Raw genomic sequence first — 13,133 nt, forward strand, 5'->3', positions numbered from 1 at the left:
ACACGTCAGCAAGACTAGGGGCCATCAAGCGAGGCCCCTTCCCTTTTAACGTGACTACTTCACTGATACAAGTGTTGTCCACCCATCCAAATATGGTGTCTGTTAGGATTGTCCTTGAGCCGCAGCCAAGGGGCCTACCTTGGTCTGTGCCCTGCCAGTCTACCTTAGCCCCCTTCATGGCGGAAACAGGATCATTGGACACAAAGCCCATGGAAGGCCCGTGAAGGCGGCTGGTCTGCCCCACAATCCCAGGCCCTGGGAGATACTGACACCTGTCATCCAAGCATGGGGGCTGCTAGGTGCTTGCCTCTTTCTCTGTCCCTATCTCTCTGTCTTTAAACGTTAGAAATCTTTCGTCACAAACCACAGAAATTTGTAGACAGCAAGTAACAAGAAAAATTATGACCTATCAGTATCATTTATGAAGCCATTTTAAACTGCTGCACAGTATTGTATTTCATGTTGAAGCTTCATGTTTAGATCTTTGTCCTCAGATGACTTGCCCTTGCAAGAAAAATTGCATATTCAAGGCTCTCAGCAATGGATTTCCACATCACAATGTGTGATGTATGGCTTTGCATGTCCCAATACCCTGACTAGTTTGATTCAAAAGCCGAGATTTGCCTCCCTGTTACGATGTAGTCCACATGACATTTATATCCCATGCTAGGTGTTCCCTAGTCCTTTGTTCATTAGGGCGGCATATTTCATGTGCTAGTATTACCTTACACTTGCATGTGATTTTGTCATCAATTATGGATGAGTCAGTCTCAGGGCCTCTGTCTACAGAACATATTGAAGACGACATCTAGATCTCTATCATAAAGGCAGTAAAATAGTGTCATTCATGTACGGAGGCTATGAATTCTTTGATATTTGCACGCCCAGAATTGTGCAGTGACACGTTTACGGCCGACCGCAGATTACTCCTCACGTAGACCGTTTCCTGTTGTTGTTGTAGGCACAGGACCGGTTTACATCGTTGACCTTTGTACTTTGATGGCACATTGTTTTCTTCTCTTTTGCTGCAAATGTGATGTTTCCTCCGGCAACCTTAGTTGCGAGATGAACCTTGATTTTATTGGATTTGGCCCCACGCCAAATAGCCCAGCGCCATTTTTCCGCTGATGAGAATCGATCCCCACAACCAACGACTTTATTTATAAGGCGTGCCTGTACCCACAAGTAATATAACATCTCCAATATCCTTCCCTTACTGTTCAATCATTGGTTGGCAGGCTGAGATATCGCTCTTTGCCAGCGATGCGAGGGGTTTGATGGCAGCGCCTGGGGAATGAAGATGTGCATATTACAGTGCCCTCCTGTATGCTAGTACGATGACCCCCGAAGAACAAACACAGTTTTTCACCTGACGTCATTGTTGTCTGAATTCTATAGAGGGTGTACCGTGTGCCCTAAGGGGGAAAAGAAGAGTTAATTGCTTGAGAAATGTTTTGATGTGTCTCTACTTTTGCTGCTGTCATTGTTTTCTGTGCTAAGATATTGCTGTATTTTGGGGGCGGGTCTCTGTAGAAACTTAAGACACCTGTGGATGTAATGGCTTATCTGAGAAACCTTCATACATCTTAATGCAAGACAGAAGATTGGAAGATGCATGAATGACTATTCATAAATCTTCTGATCATCTTTCTCATTTATCTACCATTACTTGAAGGGATGCGAAGAAGTATGGCAACACACCGAGTTATTAGATAACATGTATTTCAGCTAACAAGAGCATATAATTGGGACGTAAAGGTTACATTCTTTGCTATCTTGCAAATAGGCAGTACAGTTGCAGTAAATCCACTTCCCAAAACAGCTTCAAGGCATAATCTGTTGTTTTGTCTCTTGATGAATTACCTTTTGTATCTGGCATGTCGTGTAATTTTTCAAGACGTTAGTTATCCCTGTGCACAAGGCAGTAATCTCCAAGTAGAGGTGGGAGAGGATGTCTTCTCTGATAAGAGTCACAACCACAAACAATCTTTTCTCCAGGAATCTGGTTGGAGATTATGAGGGCAGCCCAACCCATATTTCACGTCCACCTTTGTGTGTAGGCCTGTAAATTTTCCCCTCTGCTGTCACTGTGTGCCAAAGCTTCTCAGGCAGATTGAATTGTCTGCTTCCAACGTTCCCACAGGAAATAAGCTTTGTTTGAAATTTAATGTTCCGTTTTATAGCTTTGTGTGTTGTGTGTGTGTGTGAACTTCCAGCACCAGTACATATACTTGTTTACAATGCAGGAGACCTTTACTATGGGTAGTATAAGAGAAAAATGGCCTGAAGCCAGGCTGACTGGGGTGGTGGTGTGCCAACTGTACGCCCTGGGTGACCTCCAGAGCTCAACCAATGACCTTTCTGCCCCAAACAGACTCAGCATACGTGACTTGAACCAGCTTTCCTGCCAGCTTTGGGGGAACGCTGGGGCCAAAGGTGGACATGCTTGCACAAAATACCCAGAACAAACTACACAAAGAGATGTACATGTATAAATAACAGATGAACTACGCTTCTCCTTCCTGTTTTTAGAAATGAAATCCAGTTTTTTTAAGAACTCAACGTGGTGATGTTACTGCAAATGTTACGGCATTTCAGTAAAGGGACAGCAGTTAGAGCTGAATCTGTATTATCTGAAATAATATACATTTGCCAGTAGTGTGAAGTGAAAGAAAGAAGAGTCATTATGATCCTGAAATGGAATAGAATATTACATTTTTGATATTAGCTCACACAGTCACATTTCAGTCCGCGACAAAACTATTTGAAACTCTAATTCGTCAGTATGTTGTAAAGTAGACAAAGATGTACAGAAGACAATAGAAACAGTCAAATTGGTCATTGACGTAACCGATGTCCTTAGGTTGCCTAGTTTCCACCCGAATGTGCTACTTAATTACAAGGTACGAATGGGATAAGCCTTTGTCTCACCTACAGCGGACGTTACCATTAGTGAGTATATATAGCGCCCATTGTTCATTATAAGGTTAGTCTCCCTAATGGACTGGAACAGGTAGTTAGCACGCAATAACGGGTAATGAACTTTCTCTTGTAATGGTGAGTTTGTCTCATCTTTCTGTTTCTTTTTGTGTTTTGGTGTGCTGCTGTCCTTGAAAATCCCCTTCGATAGTTGTCGGGCGAGTTAATAGTGCCTAGAGGGGGTGTATGTTAGCTTGTTTGGGTGTCACATGCTTTCTTCGTATGTGCCACAAAGTAGGTCTGCAGAATATATGACATAGCCATCTTTCTCAGCTGAAATTGTGCTGAAAGTTTAAGAAGGAAGCATCCACAGAAGGTATTTTGCTCACTTGTTTCACTGTTTTGCATATATATAGTGTTGGGTATTTTTGACATTTGATATGCCCTTGTTTTGTTTTGCATAAGAAAATGCATGCAAGGAATGGGTACTGTGCAACATTTTGTAAGAAGAGCCTGACTGGACACCGGCACGTCATAACAATCCGACGTTGAATAGGCAGAATTTTCCGCTGATTGGGAATGTGTGTGTAACAATTCTAAGGAATGTTAGGAACAAAAAGGCAATCTGGTGGCCGATTTTTTTACTTCTCTATTGTGAACAATTGTGATTGCCTACCCTGCTTCCAAGGTACATTGAATAATTTACAAGTTGTACCTGTGTGTGTCTTTTAAAATGGCACAAATGACAGTGTAATCTGTGCTAGATGAAAAGCTGTCTTTTTCATGGAGGCTGGTGTGTTATTTGAATGTCTCTCTGAAATATGGTGAGCAGTGTGAACGGTAGAGGGTATCTCATGTTGCTTATTCTGTTATGATTGCAAATCAAGAACAGGGTTGTTCCTCATGAGTCATACCCCCTTTCCACTAGAGTAGAGGCTAAGTGCTGTCCGACCAAAGATTTGACTGATCAGTCAAGGGATTTCATAGATAAAGTAGGAATATTATATGACGTCTATCTGTTTCGTTGTCCTTTTCCCATCATCCTTTGAAATTCATGGTGAGTGTTTCCTTTGTCAGTTTTGTGTTGAAACAAAGCTCAAAATTTACAAGTATTCTTGAACATTATGCTTGATATTCCAATTATGAAATCCACGGCTAGTTTTGGTGGCTGAGCGATCACCATCCAGAGGAAAGGGGGCCTATTAAAGCTGAAATGATGTCTGTCGTTTTCCCCAGACTGTAGGGGAATACATGTTGATGGATGGGGAACTGAGGTGCATCATAACTAGATCATTGTCCTGCAAAACAGTCTGTATAACGCTACAAGATTGATGCCCGGGGATATTGACAGCAGGTTGCCTAATCTCATGCATAATGAAGCCATTTATGTAGGTTGAGTTGAGTTGGAATCGAACGAAATCTTATGCAAGGGTAGAGTGGAAGAGGTACTCGTCAGAGGACATTGAAATTTTATAATGTATGATCAGAAGATGCATCGTTTCGGTGCCCATCTCCGCTTTTATGCTTTGGGCCACAGATAGGTGCAAGCACTACAGCAGGGGGCTAGTTCACTGGTAGGTTACAATGTATGCTGAGTACATTTTTGTGCCTGTTAGATTATTATCTGCTCCGAGAAACATTAAATCCAGAATAATGGGTCCAGAAGTAATGCCCAAATCTTAAATGTCGGCCTTGTCACTCTGCGTTATTATCATATTCTGAGAATCCATGGTGTTCAATGATATTTTAACGGACCGTGAAAGCTTTCCGGTTCTGGACAAAGCAAGTGCAGATATAATAGATAACAGCCTGCCACATCCTGATTGGTGAAATGACAAGGCTGAGTTGTTTTTGAGGCGGTTGACCCCATCAGATTTGAGTGTTTATGGTGTCCAAGGTGTGTGAAATTGAAAGGCTGGACCCAACTCCTGTCTGTAATACGACACCGGAGTTCTGTGACCCAAAGCAGGCTTATCCCTTTGTCTGGATTCTAACAGGAGGAGTGGCCAAAACCAGTCTTTCTGGGGGCATTTATCCCCGCTTGGTTTACCTGGCTTATCCCTTGTCTCTCCACAACGCCCTGACATCTTTTGTACGCTGTTCAGCGGCCTATGACGTACATCCTTTCATCCCCAGGAGTTTTGGGGTGCCCATTGCAGCCTGTCTAGGTGCCTGGTGTCATGTGATCTGCTAGCACCAGGCTGGAGCCATTCTCTCAGGCACTGCCTGTGAAGGACAGCCCTGTTGCTCTGCCTGCTGATTAGTATTCCCCCCACGCAGATGCCCAGAAGTGATTTATACGCTTGTCACAGAGGTAACTTTCCACTACCTTATCTTGGCTTGAAAATGCTGGCATAATCAATAAGTCCTAAATTAGCAGTATAGCTGACAGTGAGGCTCATCTGTAACTGTGCTCCTCTCTTTTCCCATTTACTCCAGGGCAATTTATTAAGAATGGAGAATTTTGTAAAAAAAAAAAGGTTTTGTTCTGGCAGGTGGGGTGTTCTAGGGGCAGGCTTGGAAGAGTGCCATATAATCAGAGCTAGCATGGCATTCCACTGCAGTGTTGTATCAATCAACATTATTGTGGCAAGCAGGAGGAAGGACCTAAAGGCGGGATTGATTTTTCATCAGTCAGGCATTTCTGTATCCCCCCTACCCGGGAGACTGCACAGCGCATTACCAATCAGAGGAATTGGCTCTGTAAAGTGCTAGCTTCCCCATAAATATTTCCAGGCGCTCTCCCTCGCAAGTTGACCTTTACTACATCAATCCCCCTGCCCTTTTACCATTCCTCCGAGGATGCCGAGTATATTGCATTCCGCTGTAAATGTTGCGCCTGAATATATTTTAAGATTTCCCCCGCTGTAACAACAATGCATAACCCATTTTTGTGTGGTAACTTGATTCTGGTCGCCTCCCACAAAAGCCTGTGTGTACTGAGCCAGGTGGAGAGAATAATACTTGACCTGCGGAAGCATTGTTTGCTGGGGGAATGGTATTAAGCACAGTTCGTTGAACCCCTATGCAAATAGAAGGACCCTGTTTGTGGAGCGGGTGCCACGTGCCTCCTCGGTCTCGTGTATCCGGTAGGCTGTGACGTCCGCTTTCTCAGACACGGGGTGCCTTCAAAGCTAAGGAAACAAGAAGTGGTGAATGAATAAATATCTTTTCTTTTTTAATGGTGGATATGCCGGGCTCGAATTAGTTTTTAGGAACATGTGCACTGTTGGGCCTAATTTGAAAATTAAGGTGCACATAAAACATTGGTTGCACATCATATGTGTAAGATACTGTAGAATGTCAGCAAAACCTATTTATAAACCTTTTTACCATATTTTTCTTTTCAGAAATTGAACCTGACATTTTATAGCTAAATTCAGTATTTTAAACACACACGAATACAACAATACTTTTTTTCAAAGACTTCAGTGTCAAGAATATGCTGAACACAAATTACTTACTTGTGTACACTATTGTGCCTCACAAATACCTATAGTATGTGTTCTGGTGCACTCTCACTCACTAAAAGAATTAGGCCCATAGCTCCAATTTGGATGCATGAAATATGCATTCTAGTATTTCAAGCCCTGAGTGGTGTACATGCGTGCTTTTAGGGAAGACTTACTGTTGAGGGATTACTGTATCAGTGTACGAATCTGTAGTCTTATGGAAATGGTTACATAAGAAGTTGTTATGAATGGTGTTTTGGCTGACTAAGCCCTGGATTTTATGTGGTCACGCAGCAAAACATGAAGGGAATTAGGAGGCTATTTATTCATACAAGCAAATGTGGTTTCGTCACGTTGGAGATTTGTTTTTTCAACCTTCATACGTCTTGTTCATTCAGTAGATATGAAGACATACGGTACATGATGTATGTACATTACAGGTAGATGCTGCATCTTTTGAACACAATTTGGGAAAAAAATGATAAAAGGAGGGCAATTTTTATATTCAATGTACTTGTGATTCTTTGAAAAATAGAATCATGATATTTTTGTGGTAATGTCAATCATTATATTATACTGTGGTAGATCTAATGTCAGTGTAGAATGAAATGTTTTTGTGTAAATTTGTAGCATTGTCTCTGCTGTGGTGGCGTACACAGATGAGTATCCAAGCTATGCTATAGAAAGACCAAATGTCTCTACGGCTCACCAAAATTACAGTACGGACGCAGTAGGCATGCATTAGTGCAACTCCCTCAAATCTCGGGGTATTTTCCGGGCTTCCCGGCGTCTGTCTTCAGTCTTACAGTGTCTCATTCCCCCAGACAGAAATTGGTGTAGGATTACGCCTACAGTACCTGGAAGGGAAAACAGCTCCCTAAGTACCTGTTCATTTGTGCGCCTGCCAAACTTTTCCATTACCCGGTATATCTACTGAAGGTAGATTCATCACACGATATGTTTTATATGTTAGCAACTAATGTGTAGTAGTCAGCACTGCGCATGGCGTATGATGTTTGTTATCTGCTGAGTCCTAAAAGGATTTTCCCCTCATCTGTATGTATGGGTGGAGACTTCTCTTTGTAAGTGGGCCGCAATTGATATGCTGAGTGTCTTGAATGTCCTTGACAAATAGCGTCAGGTGCCCATCGATCTGCTGTCACGAATGCCCATAAAGGAGACCCTCTTTTGTGAGGGTTATTTTGCTGATGTCAAACACTGGCTGCCCACTGCATAGTGCCTGAGTGCCTGACCAGTTTTCTCTTCATCCTCGGTGGGCCCAGTTAGGGGGTTTGTTTCGTGGGGGCATGCCACATGTTTGCCAGACAGCATTAGGAACTGACAAGGATTAAGCAGGCCAGGTGTTTGTGAAATGGCATCTGGCAGGGTCTAGAGGCAAGTCCTTTGATTTGTTTGGCCGAAATTTGGCATAGATTGATCAGGTTACTCTTGTGGTCAGGAAATGTGATGTCATCCCATGCCTGACCTGTAAATGTGTAACTGATTAGAATGTGCTTTGCAAACAGTTTTAGCATGTTGTTAGCAGTCTGGTAGGGACAAAGTTGGGATATTCAGTATGCAAGGTGTGCATGGCACATATTAAGGTGAGTCCGAGTCGTTCTGTGTTTGTGTATTTGTTGCTTGTTGTTGTTGTTGTGGTGATGATAATTCTGGCGTGACTTCATTATCTTTTTAGTTTTTTACTGCTGTTTCTTTTTGTAATTTCACATTTTTGAATCAAGATTGAACCACTTCAACAAAGATTGCATCCTTTTTTATCCAAGATGTGTTTAGCTTTTCAAGCATAGAAATTGATACATGGCATAAATTTTTGTGGGATTCTAGGGACTCAGGGAGACTGTACCTTACCAAAAGAGTGTCCCTTTTACTAGGTCACCTGGCATTGAAAAGAAGGTAAAGCGGGTCATCCTCGATTGTCATTCAAAACTTGCGTGATGCCACATAAATTGTGTGTTTGTATATCCGGCAACATTTCTTTCATGGCCGTTTTTCAGACATGCTATTCCTAAAATCCCTCTCCTAACCTTTGTTTTGATTTCTATTGGGGCAATTCAGTGCATAGATTTCAGAATAAAAGGTGATAGAACATTTCATGAACATTTTTCTATCATGGTCTGTAATGAAAAAAAGCCTAGACGTAGAATAGCCCACATGAATGGTCAACCATCAGTGGGGTCCACCATCGATTTCTTTTCCACACAAGAGTTTGACCTATGTCTGAAGGACACTTTACTCATATATCCTGTACTATTTCTAGAGACAGAAGTGTTTTTTCTGAAAGGTCAATGGCAAAATGTATTGAATGTGGTTCCTCCATTGTAACGTTCCATATGTTGTGCAGTGCACAGTTTTTTGTATAGCATTTTTGTTTTCGTTTTTGAAATCCAGGACTTGAAAAGATCAAACAGGATGTTTTCTTTTATATCAGGCAGGGCTGTCTCCTACATTGAATTTTTTCCTTCCCACTCATTGTTTGGGTGCCCATGTTGCTGATTTTAGTTGCCTAAAAATACCTTTTCATCAGTTTTGTGGAGGTTGTTGCCGCAAACAAAGGAAGCAGCAGAAGTTCAGATTTTAGGTTGGACAGGGCGACAGTTTTGTCTGTCACAACAAGCAAATTTTGGCTCAGGACGGAGAGATTGCTCCCAGAGAGTGCCCTGAAATCAACATGCAAAACTGAGCACATTTATTTGCAAGGCGAAATCGCTGATGAAGGTTGCCATTTCCAAAGGGATGCTTATCATTTTTTGGCTCCCAACATTTTAACGCTCCAGTGGAAGCTGATGTTTTCCATGTGGCTTTATCAGGATGAGGTCATTAATCAACTTAGCCAACAAAGACAAGCTGTTGGAGCAGGTATGTGTAGTTAATGAGTGTTGGAGCCCCACCTACAGTACATGTCCCGAGCCTGCATGTTTGTATGTAACCCTTGTCCTTTTATTTGCTAAAAAGGTCTTTTGTTGTGTCGGTGGGGTTGGCGCACTTTAGAGGGTCCAAAGGGCATTCGGTGTGGTTCATGTGAACTGTGTTTATGCCATGGGAAAAGGAAGTATGGATAGGTACTTGCTTTTACCTGTTATATTTGCTAGCAGGTTTTTAAGATTGGCTGTATACAATAAGTAAGGAAATATTCATTGTGGTGTCATTGCAGGTACCTCTCCCCCAAGAATATACATTTCCAATGCTTCCAATTGATTCAATCAGAAACGCAAAATACAGCAAAATCTTCTTTCCCCTTCTACCATGAAATTATGTGCCCACAAAATTGAATTAATTTACCATAGACAACATATTGATAAATAAATAGATTGTTTCCATGACATTTTGGGGTGTATTTTTTCCCTACCTTGACTTGCCTGGGAGTGTATGTGCACCTGTCAAAAGTGATAAACGACCCTGTATAGTCCTGCCTTGCAGTTTAGACACTTGAATGCACATTTTTCATGAGAGTATGACTTTCCCACAAAGACTAACCTTGCTTAGATGCATTTGATATGGGCATTGTTCCATTTGACGTGCCACACAATAACCTTCTATACCGTATAATTACAAATGTAGGACAGTACAGTAGTCTTTGACATCATTTACAGTAGGACCATCTTACTTTGATCTGGGTTCTGGGGAACTAGTTCATGGGACTTGCGACAGCTAGAGCCTGTTTTCCACAGAATGCACCCAGAACTTGACTTCTACACATCACCGTAAACAGCCAATGTCAACAGAACTGCCCTACCAACCATACTGTTTCATTGTAGATGTGTTTGAAACCCTGTTGAGTTTCTGAGATGGTCCTGGTTTCTGCCAAGAACCAACTGGTAACCCATCTAAAGCAAGACTTAGGATATCTAAAATGGAGTCTTTATGGACCTGAAAATAGCATGGCAATTAAATTGTGGTAAATGGTGGTGACTAAGAAATAGGTTTGAGCCTCCTATCAGAATATATTGGATTTGCAGGTACGTTTATGAAAATCAGCCCTGTTACTGAGTTAGAATATGTTATTTGTTATCATTTTCTACCCCACAATCTGCTCGTAGATGATACTTAAGTATTCCCTTGATGATCCTGCAAAGAGACATGATGTAATGGTAGGGGGTGGAGCCAAACCTTGCGATCACCCAAGGTCAGCAGCAGGGAATGTATGTCTGGTCCCCTGCCAGATCCCGGGAGACCGCACCATGGATGATGTGGTCATTCCACCCAACCCAACCTCCCGCAACAATAGGGCCTGAGCAGACATAACTTCAGCCATGCTGTCTGCTTCCCCTGATAGCAGGCGGTCACTCTGGAGTGACCTTGGGATGGTTGTGGATCTAGGGCGCCATGCTGTAAATATTTATACTTGAGTAGACGCTGTCAGGGCAAATTCATTTACTCTATTCTATGCAGGGCCTAAATAGGACAAAGGTCAACCGGGCCGGACCTTTTCCTTATAAGTTATTGGGCCTGTACAGACAGTTTAGAATTAAGAATAAGATTGCACAGATTTTGGCTTGAGGCAGCAAAGGTTTCTTCTTGGTTATATTTTTGGTGCCGTTTGTGTTTTTTGGTGTGTGTGTGACTGTGTACAGCATAAGCCATAACCAAAAGAAAAATGAATGGATCCTTGTGTTGTCTGTTATGTGGGTAGGCAGTTGGAAATGTTAACAGTAAGGTTGATTGTAGGCCTCCTAGCAGCTTTCTACGGTACTCCAACAGAGACTGAGTTCTTGTTTCGTATCTCATTTACCAATACTAGCCTTAGAAATATATGGTTTCAAACGATGAGTATCGTGAGAGGAGACATTTGACTTTTGAGTGAGAGATGCCCTTCCAATACCATGCCCTAGACTATTGATAAAAACGCACTGCCCCTATGGTCTAGAAGAAAAAGGTCACTGGACTATCTTTACCTTTAGGATGTGGTTATGCTGGATTAGTAGCCAATGGGCGAGGTCAGAACAGTTTGAAACCTTGTCAAACGTGGTATCAGTTTTGTGTAGAGTTGTTTATTCCATATCTAGGCAGGTAAAGCCAGGGGCCCAGGTGTGCAGGTTTCAAGTGCTTGAAGTCTAGATGTGTGTTTGTTCAACATGGCTCAGAGCGACGTTTCACCTTTTCAGACACATTTCAAACATTTGCCTCATACATACTGTAAATGTATTTAAGTTTGCAGGGATTTATTTTCGCGGTAGCGGGAAAAATGACTTTTCTCAGTGGTTTTAATTTTACGGTAGCACCATGCCCTGTAGTCTCTTACTGCCGCGGAAAAATGTTTGCGGTGGTTTTAAGTTAGCGGTAAAGTGGCCACCGCAAGGCCGCGGACATTAAACCACCGCAAAAGTGTCTGCATTTACAGTATCGCGATGGGAGACCACCATCCAATTGAAGCTCCTCACATTGTGAAAGTACACTCGGTGAGAGTGTTATCCACGTTTTGTGCAAGGTGATCAAGTTTATGTAGTAATCAGTACACACATGCATTGGATCCACCTCCATTTTCTTCAAATGCATCTAAAGCGTTTAACTTTTAGAGAAATGACTGACGTTGGCCTTTAAGTGGTGTTCTCACTGAAGGCACTCGAGAAGACTAAAAATATATTTGAACCATATACTTTTGAAAAGGTCTATGGTTTTTGTTCAGTCTATCTCCTCTGTCAGAGTGTTCTATTTTAAGTATTCTCTTAGTTGAAAGTGATGCTCCAAAAACTATGAAGATATATTAAGCATTCTTGACTATTAAATGTCTTTTTAAATGATCATAAACATGACATGAAATTTGCAACCTTACTTCTCTATCTTTGTGTGCTGTCTGCCTGTTGCTAATTACACGCTAATTAGCGCCCCTTCATAATGCCAAGTCCCGCATGGGACCTCATAATGCCATAATTGGTTGGTAGAAGCAGGTGCCCAACCATTGTGGTTAACAAGTGCAATTGGGTCAAGTCTTTCCCAGCATCTGTAGGCTGTCCCAATCATTGGGCTGGAATTACAGTGTGCTGATTAGAGCCTGGGTCTGTTGTCTGCTCGCATCAGTGTTCTCATTATCTGGCTGTGTTGTATTTTTGTATTTTTCAGAATCAGCCCACAGTCAGAAGCTGAAGTAAAAGAGTTGTATTTGTAAAACAGTGGTCTAGTCAGGTTGAATTTTTTTTTTCGTCCCCTAGATTTTGAATGGAAATCCTGTCGAAGGCGCTATGATCCTAGGGTGGTCTGGGGGCATGCCCCCTTGGAAAGTTTTAAATCTAGAGACTAGACCCTCTGAAATACTATTTCCCAAATTTTGTTGGTAAATTCATTTAAAGTAAAAAGTTTGGCCGACTGGTAGTTTTGAACTTTGATGACCTTCTGGCTATAAAGTACTTGAGCCAGATTTAGCTGACAGTGTGATAGCAGTAGAAATGTAATGCCAGCTACCTTAGCACGAGGATGGTTAATACTTGAGAGAGAAATCTGCTTCACACTCAGCCATCAACAAAAGTGTCTGATATAGATGGCAACTCCATAATGTTATCAACTAAGCCAGGGTCCTGTCTTTATCAGTCTTAACCAGATGTTGCCTTTAACTTATCGTTCCTGGCATTTGCGATTGACTGGGAAATGGGTGCATTTGTCTTCAGCTGTCATGCTATGATAGGCAGTTATGATTAGAAACCCCCTCAAAACAAGGGATGTTCCCGCAAGCTGTTGCTTTTCCAGTAATTGCCATTTGATAAAGTGTGTGTTCTGTGTTGTATGTGTTGTGTGGAGACAGCTTGTGAT

At 42.0% G+C, this 13,133-nt stretch overlaps 1 protein-coding gene across 6 annotated transcripts in view; it reads left to right on the plus strand.

Annotated features, from left to right (window-relative positions):
• The window catches only part of LOC118426882 (F-box-like/WD repeat-containing protein TBL1XR1), a 44,197-nt gene that overhangs the window by 3,135 nt on the left and 27,929 nt on the right, over positions 1-13,133 (plus strand). Inside the window, exon 1 of one of the 6 annotated variants that reach the window (XM_035836460.1) lies at positions 3,277-3,295. The exons of 2 other annotated variants lie outside the window; for them this stretch is intronic. The gene's annotated coding sequence lies outside the window, so the exon portion shown is untranslated. Of the gene's footprint in view, positions 1-3,276; positions 3,296-5,110; positions 5,234-7,655; positions 7,767-7,867; positions 7,976-13,133 lie in introns of those variants that run through there. 3 more of the 6 variants (XM_035836459.1, XM_035836458.1, XM_035836457.1) reach the window with 3 other exon arrangements.

Source organism: Branchiostoma floridae, chromosome 12 (genome assembly GCF_000003815.2).
Source record: "Branchiostoma floridae strain S238N-H82 chromosome 12, Bfl_VNyyK, whole genome shotgun sequence".
Lineage (NCBI taxonomy): Eukaryota > Metazoa > Chordata > Leptocardii > Amphioxiformes > Branchiostomatidae > Branchiostoma > Branchiostoma floridae.